This window comes from Tursiops truncatus, chromosome X, assembly GCF_011762595.2.
Source record: "Tursiops truncatus isolate mTurTru1 chromosome X, mTurTru1.mat.Y, whole genome shotgun sequence".
NCBI classification, from domain to species: Eukaryota; Metazoa; Chordata; class Mammalia; order Artiodactyla; family Delphinidae; genus Tursiops; species Tursiops truncatus.
Window position 1 is genome coordinate 18,478,818 of NC_047055.1, and position 15,656 is coordinate 18,494,473.

General features: G+C 39.5%; 1 long non-coding RNA gene across 1 annotated transcript in view; it reads left to right on the forward strand.

Annotated features, from left to right (window-relative positions):
* Positions 1–15,656, forward strand: part of LOC141277554 (uncharacterized) — a 304,528-nt gene that overhangs the window by 104,649 nt on the left and 184,223 nt on the right. The window contains exon 3 of the long non-coding RNA XR_012329127.1: positions 6,959–7,164. This is a non-coding gene — a long non-coding RNA (uncharacterized lncRNA). The remainder of the gene's footprint in view (positions 1–6,958; positions 7,165–15,656) is intronic.

Sequence of the window (15,656 nt, forward strand, 5' to 3'; positions counted from 1 at the left end):
CCGAGCTGATCTCCCTGTGCTATGCGGCTGCTTCCCACTAGCTATCTATTTTATGTTTGGTAGTGTATATATGTCCATGCCACACTCTCACTTTGTCACAGCTTACCCTTCCCCCTCCCAATATCCTCAAGTCCATTCTCTAGTAGGTCTGTGTCTTTATTCACGTCTTACATATAGGTTCTTCATGACATTTTTTCCCTCAGATTCCATATATATGTGTTAGCATATGGTATTTGTCTTTCTCTTTCTGACTTACTTCACTCTATTTGATAGACTCTAAGACCATCCACCTCACTACAAATAACTCAATTTCGTTTCTTTTTATGGCTGAGTAATATTCCATTGTATATATGTGCCACATCTTCTTTATCCATTCATCCGATGATGGACACTTAGGTTTCTTCCATCTCCTGGGTATTGTAAATAGAGCTGCAATGAACATTTTGGTACATGACTCTTTTTGAATTATGGTTTTCTCAGGGTATATGCCCAGTAGTGGGATTGCTGGGTCATATGGTAGTTCTATTTTTAGTTTTGTAAGGAACCTCCATACTGTTCTCGATAGTGGCTGTATCAATTTACATTCTCACCAGCAGTGCAACAGTGTTCCCTTTTCTCCACACCCTTTCCAGCATTTATTGTTTCTAGATTTTTTGATGATGGCCATTCTGACCGGTGTGAGATGATATCTCATCAAAGTTTTGATTTGCATTTCTGTAATGATTAATGATGTTGAGCATTCTTTCATGTGTTTGTTGGCAATCTGTATATCTTCTTTGGAGGAATGTCTATTTAGGTCTTCTGCCTATTTTTGGATTGGGCTGTTTGTTTTTTTGTTATTGAGCTGCATGTGCTGCTTGTAAATTTTGGAGATTAATCCTTTGTCAGTTGCTTCATTTGCAAATATTTTCTCCCATTCTGAGGGTTGTCTTTTGGTCTTGTTTATGGTTTCCTTTGCTGTGCAAAAGCTTTTAACTTTCATTAGGACCCATTCATTTATTTTTGTTTCTATTTCCATTTCTCTAGGAGGTGGGTCATAAAGGATCTTGCTGTGATTTATGTCATAGAGTGTTCTGCCTATGTTTTCCTTTAAGAGTTTGTTTCTGGCCTTACATTTAGGTCTCTAATCCATTTTGAGCTTATTTTTGTGTATGGTGTTAGGGAGTGTTCTAATCTCATACTTTTAAATGTACCTGTCCAGTTTTCCCAGCACCACTTATTGAAGAGGCTATCCTTTCTCCACTGTACATTCCTGCCTCCTTTATCAAAGATAAGGTGACCATATGTGCGTGGGTTTATCTCTGGGCTTGCTATCCTATTCCATTGACCTATATTTCTGTTTTTGTGCTAGTACCATACTGTTTTGATTACTATAGATTTGTAGTATAATCTGAAGTCAGGGAGCCTGATTGCTCCAGCTCTGTTTTTCATTTTCAACATTCCTTTGGCTATTCAGGGTCTTTTGTGTTTCCATACAAATTGTGAAATTTTTTGTTCTAATTCTGTGAAAAATGCCAGTGGTAGTTTGATAGGGATTGCATCGAATCTGTAGATTGCTTTGGGTAGTAGAGTCATTTTCACAATGTTGATTCTTCCAATCCAAGAACATGGTATATCTCTCCATCTATTTGTATCATCTTTAATTTCTTCCATCAGTGTCTTATAATTTTATGCATACTGGTCTTTTGTCTCCTTAGGTAGGTTTATTTGTAGATATTTTATTCTTTTTGTTGCAATGATAAATGGGAGTGTTTCCCTAATTTCTCTTTCAGATTTTTCATCATTAGTGTATAGGAATGCAAGAGATTTCTGTGCATTAATTTTGTATCCTGCTACTTTACCAAAGTCATTGATTAGCTCTAGTAGTTTTCTGGTAGCATCTTTAGGATACACTATGCATAGTATCATGTCATCTGCAAACAGTGACAGCTTTACTTCTTCTTTTCCGATTTGGATTCCTTTTATTTCCTTTTCTTCTCTGATTGCTGTGGCTAAAATTTCCAAAACTATGTTGAATAAGAGTGGTGAGAGTGGGCAACCTTGTCTTGTTCCTGATCTTAGTGGAAATGGTTTCAGTTTTTCACCATTGAGGATGATGTTGGCTGTGGGTTTGTCATATATGGCCTATATTATGTTGAGGAAAATTCCCTCTATGCCTACTTTCTGGAGGGTTTTTATCATAAATGGGTGTTGAATTTTTTCGAAAGCTTTCTCTACATCTGTTTAGATGATCATATGGTTTTCTCCTTCAGTTTTTTAATATGGTGTATCATGTTGATTGATTAGCGTATATTGTAGAACCCTTGCATTCCTGGAATAAACCCCACTTGATCATGGTGTATGATTCTTTTAATGTGCTGTTGGATTCTGTTTGCTAGTATTTTGTTGAGGATTTTTGCATCTATGTTCATCATTGATATTGGCCTGTAGTTTTCTTTCTTTGTGACATCTTTGTCTGGTTTTGGTATCAGGGTGATGGTGGCCTCGTCAATTAGTTTGGGAGTGTGTTTCCCTCTGGTATATTTTGGAAGACTTTGATAAAGATAGGTGTTAGCTCTTCTCTAATCGTTTGATAGGATTCGCCTGTGAAACCTTCTGTTCCTGGGCTTTTGTTTGTTGGAAGATTTTAAATCACAGTTTCAATTTCAGTGCTTGTGATTGGTCTGTTCATAATTTCCATTTCTTCCTGATTCAGTCTCGGCAGGTTGTGCATTTCTAAGAAGTTGTCCATTTCTTCCAGGTTGTCCATTTTATTGGCATAGAGTTGCTTGTAGTAATCTCTTATGATCTTTTGTTTTTCTGCAGTGTCAGTTGTTACTTCTCCTTTTTCATTTCTCATTCTATTGATTTGAGTCTTCTCCCTTTTTTTCTTGATGAGTCTGGCTAATGGTTTATCACTTTGTTTATCTTCTCAAAGAACCAGCTTTTAGTTATATTGATCTTTGCTATTGTTTACTTCATTTCTTTTTCATTTATTTCTGATCTGATCTTTATGATTTCTTTCCTTCTGCTAACTTTGGGGTTTTTTTTCTTCTTTGTCTAATTGCTTTAGGTGCAAGGTTAGGTGGTTTATTCGAGATGTTTCGTGTTTCTTAAGGTAGGATTGTATTGCTCTAAACTTCCCTCTTAGAACCGCTTTTGCTGCATTGCATAGGTTTGGGTCGTCATGTCTCCAGTGTCATTTCTTTCTAGGTACTTTTTGATTTCCTCTTTGATTTCTTCAGTGATCACTTTGTTATTAAGTAGTGTATTGTTTAGCCTTCATGTGTTTGTATTTTTTACAGATCTTTTCCTGTAATTGATATCTAGTCTCATAGCGTTGTAGTCGGAAAAGATACTTAATTCAATTTCAATTTTCTTAAATTTACCAAGGCTTGATTTGTGACCCAAGATATGATCTATCTTGGAGAATGTTCGATGAGCACTTGAGAAAAATGTGTATTCTGCTGTTTTTGGATGGAATGTCCTATAAATATCAATTAAGTCCATCTTGTTTAATGTATCATTTAAAGCTTGTGTTTCCTTATTTATTTTCATTTTGGATGATCTGTCCATGGGTGAAAGTGGGGTGTTAATGTCCATTACTATGAATGTGTTACTGTCTGTTTCTCCTTTTATGGCTGTTAGTATTTACCGTATGTATTGAGGTGCTCCTATGTTGGGTTCATAAATATTTACAATTGTTATATCTTCTTCTTGGGTTGATCCCTTGATCATTATGTAGTGCGCTTCTTTGTCTCTTGTAATAGTCTTTATTTTAAAGTCTGTTTTGTCTGATATGAGAATTGCTCCTCCAGCTTTCTTTTGATTTCCATTTGCACAGAATATCTTTTTCCATCCCCTCAATTTCAGTCTATATATGTCCCTAGGTCTGAAGTGGGTCTCTTGTAGACAGCATATATGTGGGTCTTGTTTTTGTATCCATTCAGCCAGTCTGTGTCTTTTGGTGGGAGCATTTATTCCATTTACATTTAAGGTAATTATCGATATATATGTTCCTATTCCCATTTTCTTAATTGTTTTGGGTTTGTTATTGTAGGTCTTTTTCTTCTCTTGTGTTTCTTGCCTAGAGAAGTTCCTTTAGCATTTGTTGTAAAGCTGGTTTGGTGGTGCTGAACTCTCTTAGCTTTTGCTTGTCTGTAAAGGTTTTAATTTCTCCATAAAATCTGAATGAGATCCTTGCTTTGTAGAGTAATCTTGGTTGTAGGTTTTTCTCCTTCATCACTTTAAATATGTCCTGCCACTCCCTCCTGGTTTGCAGAGTTTCTGCTGGTAGATCAGCTGGTAGCCTTATTGCGATTCCCTTGTGTGTTATTTGTTGTTTTTTCCTTGCTGCTTTTAATATGTTTTCTTTGTGTTTAATTTTTGATAGTTTGATTAATATGTGTCTTGGCCTATTTCTCCTTGGATTTATCCTGTATGGGACTCTCTGTGCTTCCTGGACTTGATTAACTATTTCCTTTCCCATATTAGGGAAGTTTTCAACTATAATCTCTTCAAATGTTTTCTCAGTCCCTTTCTTTTTCTCGTCTTCTTCTGAGACCCCTATAATTCGAATGTTGGTGCGTTTAATGTTGTCCCAGAGGTCTCTGAGACTGTCCACAGTTCTTTTCATTCTTTTTTCTTTATTCTGCTCTGCAGTAGTTATTTTCACTATTTTATCTTCCAGGTCACTTATCTGTTCTTCTGCCTCAGTTATTCTGCTGTTGATCCCATCTAGAGTATTTTTAATTTCATTTATTGTGTTGTTCATCGTTGCTTGTTTCCTCGTTAGTTCTTCTAGGTCCTTGTTAAATGTTTCTTGCATTTTCTCTGTTCTATTTCCAAGATTTTGTATCATCTTTACTATCATTATTCTGAATTCTTTTTCTGGTAGACTGCCTATTTCCTCTTCATTTGTCAGGTCTGGTGGGTTTTTACCTTGCTCCTTCATCTGCTGTTTTTCTGTCTTCTCATTTTGCTTATCTTACTGTTTTGGGGGTATCCTTTTTGCAGGCTGCAGGTTCGTAGTTCCCGTTGTTTTTGGTGTCTGTCCCCAGTGGCTAAGGTTGGTTCAGTGGTTTGTGTAGGCTTCCTGGTGGAGGGGACTAGTGCCTGTGTTCTGGTGGATGAGGGTGGATCTTGTCTTTCTGGTGGGCAGGTCCATGTCTGATGGTGTGTTTTGGGGTGTCTGTGGCCTTATTATGATTTTAGGCAGCCTCTCTGGTAATGGGTGGGGTTGTGTTCCTGTCTTGCTAGTTGTTTGGCATAGGGTGTCCAGCACTGTAGCTTGCTGGTCGTTGAGTGAAGCTTGGTCTTGGCGTTGAGATGGAGGTCTCTGGGAGATTTTCGCCATTTGATATTACGTGGAGCTTGGAAGTCTCTTGTGGACCAGTGTCCTGACGTTGGCTCTGCCACCTCAGAGGCACAGCACTGAGTGCTGGCTGCAGCACCAAGCGCCTTTCATCCACACGGCTCAGAATGAAAGGGAGAAAAAGTAGAAAGAAAGAAAGATATAGGATAAAATAAAATAAGGTAAGATAAAAAACTTGTTATTAAAATAAGAAATAAAAAATAATTATTCAGAGAAAAATTTTTTTAAAGAAAAAAAAAACGGTCGGACAGAACCCAGGAGAAATGGAGAAAGCAAAGCTGTACAGAGAAAATCTCACACAGAAGCATACACATACACACTCACAAAAAGTGGAAAAAGGGAAAAATAATATATCTTTTTCTCAAAGTCCACTTCCTCAACTTGGGATGATTTGTTGTCTATTCAGGTATTCCACAGATGCAGGTACATCAAGTTGATTGTGGAGATTTAAACCGCTGCTCCTGAGGCTGCTGGGAGAGACTTCCCTTTCTCTTCCCTTTCTCTTCTCTTCCCCTTCTCTTCTCACAGCTCCCGGGGTTCAGCTTTGGATTTGGCCCCGCCTCTGCGTTTAGGTCGCCAGAGGGCGTCTGTTCTTCGCTCTGACAGGACGGGGTTAAAGGAGCCGCTGATTCGGGGGCTGTGGCTCACTCAGGCCAGGGGGAGGGAGGGGCACGGATCCGGGACGAGCCTGCGGCGGCAGAAACCGGCGTGACGTTGCATCAGCCTGAGGCACGCCGTGCATTCTCCCGGGGAAGTTGTCCCTGGATCACGGGACCCTGGCAGTGGCGGGCTGCACAGGCTCCCCGGAAGAGGGGTGTGCAGAGTGACCTGTGCTCGCACACAGGCTTCTTGGTGGCGGCAGCAGCAGCCTTAGCGTCTCATGCCCGTCTCTGGGGTCCGCGCTTTTAGCCGCGGCTCGCGCCCGTCTCTGCAGCTCCTTTAAGCAGCGCTCTTAATCCCCTCTCCTCGCGCACCAGGAAACAAAGAGGGAAGAAAAAGTCTTTTGCCTCTTCAGCAGGTCCAGGCTTTTTCCCGGACTCCCTCCCGTCTAGCCGTGGTGCACTGACCCCATCAGGCAGTGTTCACGCCGCCAACCCCAGTCCTCTCCCTGGGAGCTTACCTCCAAAGCCCGAGCCTCAGCTCCCAGCCACCCCCCACCCCACGCCGGTGGGTGAGCAGACGAGCCTCTCGGGCTGGTGAGTGCCGGTCGGCCCTGATTCTCTGTGCGGGAATCTCTCCGCTTTGCCCTCCGCATCCCTGTTGCTGCGCTCTCCTCTGCGGCTCTGAAGCTTTCCCCCTCCGCCACCCGCAGTCTCTGCCCGAGAAGGGGCTTCCTAGTGTGTGGAAACCTTTCCTCCTTCACAGCTCCCTCCTGCTGGTGCAGGTACCGTCCCTATCCTTTTGTCTCTGTTTATTCTTTTTTCTTTTGCCCTTCCCAGGTACGTGGGGAGTTTCTTGCCTTTTGGGAGGTCTGAGGTCTTCTGCCAGTGCTCAGTGGGTGTTCTGTAGGAGTTGTTCCACGTGTAGATGTATTTCTGGTGTATCTGTGGGGAGAAAGGTGATCTCCGCGTCTTACTCTTCTGCCATCTTCCTCCTCCCCCCTAGGTACAATGACTCTGGCCCGCCGTCCCCACGACTGTCGTGCCTTCGGCCGCCGGGGCCCCTCCAGAGCTGGCAGCTTCCGTGAGGCCGCCCTCTCCTCGGGCTCCGGGGCAGTCCTGTGACTGCGGAGGGAAGAGACCCCCCCGAGCCGGGAGTTCCAGCTCTGCGGAAACGCCCATGGATATGCTTATAATAGTGCCTGGCACATGGTAAGTTTCAATAAATATTATCATTGTTAGCTATTTTTGCTTCTCCAAACACATTCACATAAATTGGTTCCTATATTTTATAAATGAGAAAATTGTAGCCTAAAGCAATGAAGTGAATTGACTAAAGGTCACACAATTAATTAGAGACAGAGATGGATAGGAAACTCAGGGTTTATTGCTTCCAGGTCACTGACTTTTAGAAATTATCCATATGGTCTGTTGCTTGATGCTTGCTTTGAGGGCAAATGTATCAAAGCTGGTACTGAGCAGGATTTTGTCCAGGTCTTTGGGTAACTCAGAGTGACATGATATTGTTACCACTTTATTGAGACATCTATCTTTAGCTGGAGCTTGTTTCCCTGCCAATTAGAAAACAGTAATATTTAGGATAAAGAATGAGTTCTTATGAGCGTACTTAACTTCAGTCAGCCTTATAACCACTGAATGCATCCCTAATGTGTCATTTCTGAAATTGGATAAAAGGGAGGACCTAACGAAAGAGTGGACACCTTACAAGCTGCCTGACTTTGGGCAAGTCACTTCAACTTTCTGGGGCTCAGTTTTTTTTTCTTTTTTACTGTACAGACCATTTCTAAGGCCCATTCCAGTTATGACACCCTTGGTTCTAGAGAAACTGTTCCTATTCAAAGCATTCTTTTTTGATAGTGTGTGATAAATATCTTTCCTGTATATGGAAGACAGCTAAGGAAGTTATGTTAAGTCCTAGTAAAAGGGTGTCAGGAAAGACCTGGGTTAAGGTAAAAAAAAGGAAACATTTGTGGATTCTGTAGCTTAGCGTAGGGAGGTATCCTAACAGTCAAATGAAGCCCTTCAAAGACTGAACAGCAGGAGTTACTGTGGGCAAAGGGAAAGAGGCAGGGGTTGCGGACTAAGCTGGTGGGAATACATTTCTCTGTTTCGGAAAGATTGTGACTAGCAGAAGACCTCTTCAGTAACTGCTTCTGATGCACTCTTGAAAGATCCTCAATCAGAGGATGAGCAAAAGAAAGGGTGTGTAGTGTTTTCCAAATGGCTGACTGTAGTATAAGCAATTCCTCATCATAGTCTTTGGGTGCCTGTATGAAATTATGCACAAAATTATAATCTTCATTTAGCAAGTAACAATTCTGCCTTCACCTTTTCCTTTATGTTACGAGGTAGACCTGAACCATGTGTTAGCAGAAAAAAAGGGAGATGAGGTTCCAGAGAGGACTGACTAGCCAAACAACTCATAATAGTCTTTAAACAGATTTATAAGGAAATTTGTCTTAACATTGCAATATGATGTGCTCATCTTCAATTGAAAAAATGTTCTTCCCACCTGTGATTCTTTGAGGTTGATCCCAGACAAAAAGAGCACATCTTTTTCTTTTTTAAAAATTCACGCGAAATATTTATTTCTTGTAATTGCACAGTACCCAAGTGCGTCTCTGTATTTGGCCCTTGCTGTCAAGTACAAAGGCAAGAATTTGCCTTTGAAAACTAGGGATCAGTAAAAGAAGAAATATAAGAAAAACACCTTAATGAATGATCACTAAAGGGAACCCACAACACTGCCTTATTAACTTTGAAAATATCTGTGAATACCAGATTGAAAAAACAAATTAAGGTTTGAGACAAATGTTCCATCTTGCCTATGACAATACATTGGTAACAATATAAGCTATAAGTTTAGAATAAAGGAAGGGAACCCTAATTAATGTAACATGCAGTAAGATTATTAAATGCTTTATCCCAGGTCCAGCAGTGCTAGGGTACAGCAGGTACCCCATAAATATTTGTTGAAATAAAGAATGAATCAATGAATGCCTCCTTCTAGAGGTGGTTCAGACTAAATACTGTAAAGTCATTCTTTCCCTCCAAATTCAAATATTTTCCATTTGAAACATATTAAAGAAAAGGGCTATGGTGTGACTACTAAGGGTCTAGGGTTTTAACTTTTGAATGGTTTATAAAGGAACTTACAGAACACTTCTAACAGCTTTGTGTCTGGAGGTTTGTCCAGGCTCAGGAGGCATGATTATCCTCAGTGCATTGTTCAAAGTTGAGCAATTAAAAATTATTTCTTACAAACCCCAAAAGATGCCACACTGGGCATTGTTAAGAAGTTGGCAGACTTGGTTGGCAGTTAACGTCACCTGAAACTTCCAGCTGTATGATGACATACTAATTGTAAACAATGGGGAAAATGTAGAACTCTTCCTCAAGATGAGGGTGAAGAAACTTTGAAGGCTTAAAAACAAGAAAAAAATGTTCTGTATGAACAGAAGCCAAGCAGTGGGATTTAATTTCAAAAACTTTTTATGAGTTTCACACAAGAGAGTTGTACCAAATGTGCTCATTTAAATGACACAAATTTTAGAATATGAGACTTTATCATAAATGGCCCCAATATAAAAAACGCAAATGCCCTGTGGGGAGATCTGGGTTCTAGGCTTGGCTATGTCACAAACTTGCCTTATTATTGTAGTATGTCTATTAACCTCTTCCTGTTTGTGAAATGGTGAACAATAATCCCCACTCTAAGTACTGCATATGGGCATTGTAAGAACCAAATTATATACTGAGTATGAAAGACACTTGAAGATAAAGAAATATGCAAATTCATGGAATTATTTTAAGGGTTTTAAATAGAATCAGAACAAGCCTATAGATCTCAGGATTAGGTCTAAATTTCAGGTAGAATACACTGTGCCTTATCTGTTTTTTTTGGGGGGAATATATATCCATAGATATATAGATTAGCTCATTTACCTTTATAATAGACCTATGAAACACATAATAATTTTGTAGATTAAGAAATGGGCTTAAGGAGATAAAACAGTTTATATGGAAAGTGATAAGCAATGTGCCTAGAACATAAGAAACACTTAACAAAAGGCAATTAGTATTATGGAAATTCTTTTGTTTGTTTATACTGCAGGTTCTTAATAGTCATCAGTTTTATACACATCAGTGTATACATGTCAATCCCAATCACCCAATTCAGCACACCACCATCCCCAGCCCACCGGGGTTTCCCCCCCTTGGTGTCCATATGTTTGTCCTCTACATCTGTGTCTCAACTTCTACCCTGCTAACCAGTTCATCTGTACCAGTTTTCAAGGTTCCACATACATGCGTTAATATGCGATATTTGTTTTTCTCTTTCTGACTTACTCTGTATGACAGTCTCTAGATCCAACCACGTCTCAACTAATGACTCAATTTCGTTCCTTTTTATGGCTGAGTAATATTCCATTGTATATATGTATCACAACTTCTTTATCCATTCGTCTGTCGATGGGCATTTAGGTTGCTTCCATGACCTGGCTATTGTAAATAGTGCTGCAATGAACATTGGGGTACATGTCTCTTTTTGAATTATGGTTTTCTCGGGGTATATGCCCAGTAGTGGTATTGCTGGATCATATGGTAATTCTATTTTTAGTTTTTTAAGGAACCTCCATACTTTTCTCCATAGTGGCTGTATCAATTTACATTCCCACCAACAGTGCAAGAGAGTTCCCTTTTCTCCGCACCCTCTCCAGCTTTTGTTGTTTGTAGATTTTCTGATGATGCCCATTCTACCTGGTGTGAGGTAATACCTCATTGTAGTGTTGATTTGCATTTCTCTAATAATTAGTGATGTTGAGCAGCTTTTCATGTGCTTCTTGGCCATCTGTATGTCTTCTTTGGAGAAATGTCTATTTAGGTCTTCTGCACATTTTTGGATTGGGGTGTTTCTTTCCTTAATACTGAGCTGCATGAGCTGTTTATATATTTTGGATTAATCCTTTGTCCGTTGATTCATTTGCAAATATTTTCTCCCATTTTGAGGGTTGTCTTTTCATCTTGTTTATGGTTTCCTTTGCTGTGCAAAATTTGAAGTTTCATTAGGTCCCATTTGTTTATTTATGTTTTTATTTCCATTACTCTAGGAGGTGGATCAAAAAAGATCCTGCTGTGATTTATGTCAAAGAGTTGTTCTTCCTATGTTTTCCACTAAGAGTTTTATAGTGACCCGTCTTACATTTAGGTCTCGAATCCATTTTGAGTTTATTTTTGTGTATGGTGTTAGGGAGTGTTCTAATTTCATTCTTTTACATGTAGCTGTCCAGTTTTCCCAGCACCACTTTTTGAAGAGACTGTCTTTTCTCCCTTGTATATCTTTGCCTCCTTTGTCATAGATTAGTTGACCATAGGTGCATGGGTTTATCTCGGGGCTTTCTATCTTGTTCCATTAATCTGTTTCTGTTTTTGTGCCAATACCTTATTGTCTTGATTACTGTAGCTTTGTAGTATTGTCTGAAGTCACGGAGTCTGATTCCTCCTGCTCCGTTTTTTCCCTCAAGACTGCTTTGGCTATTTGGGGTCTTTTGTCTCCATACAAATTTTAAGATGATTTGTTCTAGTTCTGTAAAAAATGCCATTGGTAATTTGATAGGGATTGCATTGAATCTATAGATTGCTTTGGGTAGTATAGTCATTTTCATAATACTGATTCTTCCAATCCAAGAAAATGGTATATCTCTCCATCTGTTGGTATCATCTTTAATTTCTTTCATCAGTGTCTTATAGTTTTCTGCATACAGGTCTTTTGTCTCCCTAGGTAGGTTTATTCCAAGGTATTTTATTCTTTGTGTTGCAGTGGTAAATGGGAGTGTTTTCATAATTTCTCTTTCAGATTTATCATCATTAGTGTATAGCAATGCAAGAGATTTCTGTGCATTAATTTTGTATCCTGCAACTTTACCAAATTCATTGATTAGCTCTAGTATTTTTTGGGTGGCATTTTTAGGATTATCTATGTATAGTATCATGTCATCTGCAAACAGTGACAGTTTTACTTCTTCTGTTCCAATTTGTATTCCTTTTATTTTTCTTCTCTGATTGCCGTGGTTAGGACTTCCAAAACTATGTTGAATAATAGTGGTGAGAGTGGACATCCTTGTCTCATTTCTGATCTTAGAGAAAATGGTTTCAGTTTTTCGCCATTGAGAATGAGGTTTGCTGTGGGTTTGTCGTATGTGGCCTTTATTATGTTGAGGTAGGTTCCCTCTATGCCCACTTTCTGGAGAGTTTTTATCATAAATGGGTGTTGAATTTTGTCAAAAGCTTTTTCTGCCTCTATTGAGATGATCATGTGGTTCTTATACTTCAATTAGTTAATATGGTGTATCACATTGATTGATTTTCATATATTGAAGAATCCTTTCATCCCTGGGATAAATCCCACTTGATCATTGTGTATGATCATTTTAATGTGTTGTTGAATTCTGTTTGCTAGTATGTTGTTGAGGATTTTTGCATCTATATTCATCAGTGATATTGGTCTGTAATTTTCTTTCTTTATAGTATGTTTGTCTGGTTTTGGTATCAGGGTGATGGTGGATTCATAAAATGAGTTTGGGAGTGTTCCTTCTGCAATTTTTTGGAAGAGTTTGAGAAGGATGGGTGTTAGCTCTTCTCTAAATGTTTGATAGAATTCACCTGTGAAGCCATCTGGTCCTGGACTTTTGTTTGTTGGAAGATTTTTAATCACAATTTCAATTTCATTACTTGTGATTTGTCTGTTCATATTTTCTGTTTCTTCCTGGTTCAGTCTTGGAAGGTTATACCTTTCTAAGAATTTGTCCATTTTCTTGGCTTACAGTTGCTTGTAGTAGTCTTTTAGGACGCTTTGTATTTCTGCAGTGTCTGTTGTAACTTTTCCTTTTTCATTTCTAATTTTATTGTTTTGAGTCCTCTCCCTCTTTTTCTTGATGAGTCTGGCTAATGGTTTATCAATTTTGTTTATCTTCTCAAAGAACCAGCTTTTAGTTTATTGATCTTGGCTATTGTTTTCTTTGTTTCTATTTCATTTATTTCTGCTCTGATCTTCATGATTTCTTTCCTTCTGCTAACTTTGGACTTTGTTTGTTCTTCTTTCTCTAGTTCCTTTAGGTGTAATGTTGATTGTTTACTTGAGATTTTTCTTGTTTCTTGAAGTAGGTTTGTATAGCTATAAACTTCCCTCGTAGAACTGCTTTTGCTGCATCCCATAGGTTTTTGATCATCGCGTTTTCATTGTCTTTTGTCTAAGTATTTTTTTGATTTCCTCTTTGATTTCTTCAGTGATCTCTTGGTTATTTATTAACGTATTGTTTAGCCTCCATGTGTTTTTGTTTTTTACGTTTTTTTCCCTGTTCTAATCTCATAGTGTTGTGGTCAGAAAAGATGCTTGATATGATTTTAATTTTCTTAAATTTACTGAGGCTTGATTTGTGACCCAAGATGTGATCTATCCTGGAGAATGTTCCATGCTCACTTGAGAAGAAAGTGTAATCTGCTGTTTTTGGATGGAATGTCCTATACATATCAATTAAATCTATCTGGTCTATTGTGTCATTTAAAGCTTCTGTTTCCTTATTTATTTTCATTTTGGATGATCTGTCCATTGGTTTAAGTGAGGTGTTAAAGCCCCCCACTATTATTGTGTTACTGTCGATTTCCTCTTTTAGAGCTGTTAGCAGTTGCCTTATGTATTGAGATGCTCCTATGTTGGGTGCATATATAGTTATAATTGTTATATCTTCTTCTTGGATTGATCCCTTGATCATTACACAGTGTCCTTCCTTGTCTCTTGCAACATTCTTTAATTTAATGTCTATTTTATCTGATATGAGTATAGCTACTCCAGCTTTCTTTTGATTTCCATTTGCATGGAATATCTTTTTCCATCCCCTCACTTTCAGTCTGTACGTGTCCCTAGGTCTGAAGTGGGTCTCTTGTAGACAGCATATATATGGGTCTTGTTTTTGTATCCATTCAGCAGCCTGTGTCTTTTGGTTGGAGCATTTAATCTATTCACGTTTAAGGTAATTATCGATATGTGTGTCCCTATTACCCTTTTTTTAATTGTTTTAGGTTTATTTTTGTAAGTCCTTTTCTTCTCTTGTGTTTCCCACTTAGAGAAGTTCCTTTAGCATTTGTTGTAGAGCTGGTTTGGTGATGCTGAATTCTCTTAGCTTTTGCTTGTTTGTAAAGCTTTTGATTTCTCCATCGAATCTGAATGAGATCCTTGCCGGGGAGAGTAATCTTGGTTGTAGGTTCTTCCCTTTCATCACTTTAAGTATATCATGCCCCTCTCTTCTGGCTGGTAGTGTTTCTGCTGCGTAATCAGCTGTTAACCTTATGGGAGTTCCCTTGTATGTTATTTGTCATTTTTCCCTTGTTGCTTTCAATAATTTTTCTTTGTCTTTAATTTTTGCCAATTTGATTACTATTTGTCTCGGCGTGTTTCTCCTTGGGTTTATCCTGTATGGGACTCGCTGCGCTTCCTGGACTTGGGTGGCTATTTCCTTTCCCATGTTAGGGAAGTTTTCGACTATAATCTCTTCAAGTATTTTCTCTGGTCCTTTCTCTCTCTCTTCTCCTTCTGGGACCCCTATAATGCCAATGTTGTTGCGCTTAATGTCGTCCCAGAGGTCTCTTATGCTGTCTTCATTTCTTTTCATTCTTTTTTCTTTAGTCTGTTCCGCAGCAGTGAATTCCACCATTCTGTCTTCCAAGTCACTTATCCGTTCTTCTGCCTCAGTTATTCTGCTATTGATGCCTTCTAGTGTAGTTTTCACTTCAGTTATTGTATTGTTCATCTCTGTTTGTTTGTTCTTTAATTCTTCTAGATCTTTTTTAAACATTTCTTGCATCTTCTCAATCTTTGCCTCCATTCTTTTTCCGAGGTCCTGGATCATCTTCACTATCATTATTCTGAATTCTTTTTCTGGAAGTTGCCTATCTCCACTTCATTTAGTTGTTTTTCTGGGGTTTTATCTTGTTCCTTCATCTGGTATATAGCTCTCTGCGTTTTCATCTTGTCTGTCTTTCTGTGAATGTGGTTTTTGTTGCACAGGCTGCAGAACTGTAGTTCTTCTTGCTTCTGCTGCCTGCCCTCTGGTGGATGAGGCTATCTAAGAGGCTTGATGGGAGGGACTGGTGGTGGGTAGAACTAACTGTTGCTCTGGTGGGCAGAGCTCAGTAAAACTTTCATTCACTAGACTGTTGATGGGTGGGGCTGGGTTCCCTCCCCGTTGGTTGTTTGGCCTGAGGCAACCCAACACTGGAGCCTACCTTGGCTTTTTGGTGGGGCTAATGACAGACTCTGGGAGGGCTCATGCCAAGGAGTACTTCCCAGAACTTCTGCTGCCAGTGTCCTTGTCCCCATGGTGAAACAGAGCCACCCCCCACCTCTGCAGGAGACCCTCCAGCACTAGCATGTAGGTCTGTTTTAGTCTCCGCTGGGATCACTGCTCCTTCCCATGGGTCACGATGCACAGACTACTTTGTGTGTGCCCTCCAAGAGTGGAGTCTCTGTTTCCCCCAGTCCTGTGGAAGTCCTACAGTCAATTCCCACTAGGCTTCAAAGTCTGATTCTCTAGGAATTCCTCCTCCCATTGCCAGACCCCCAGGTTGGGAAGCCCGACGTGGGGCTCAGAACCTTCACTCCAGTGGGTGGACTTCTGTGGTATAAT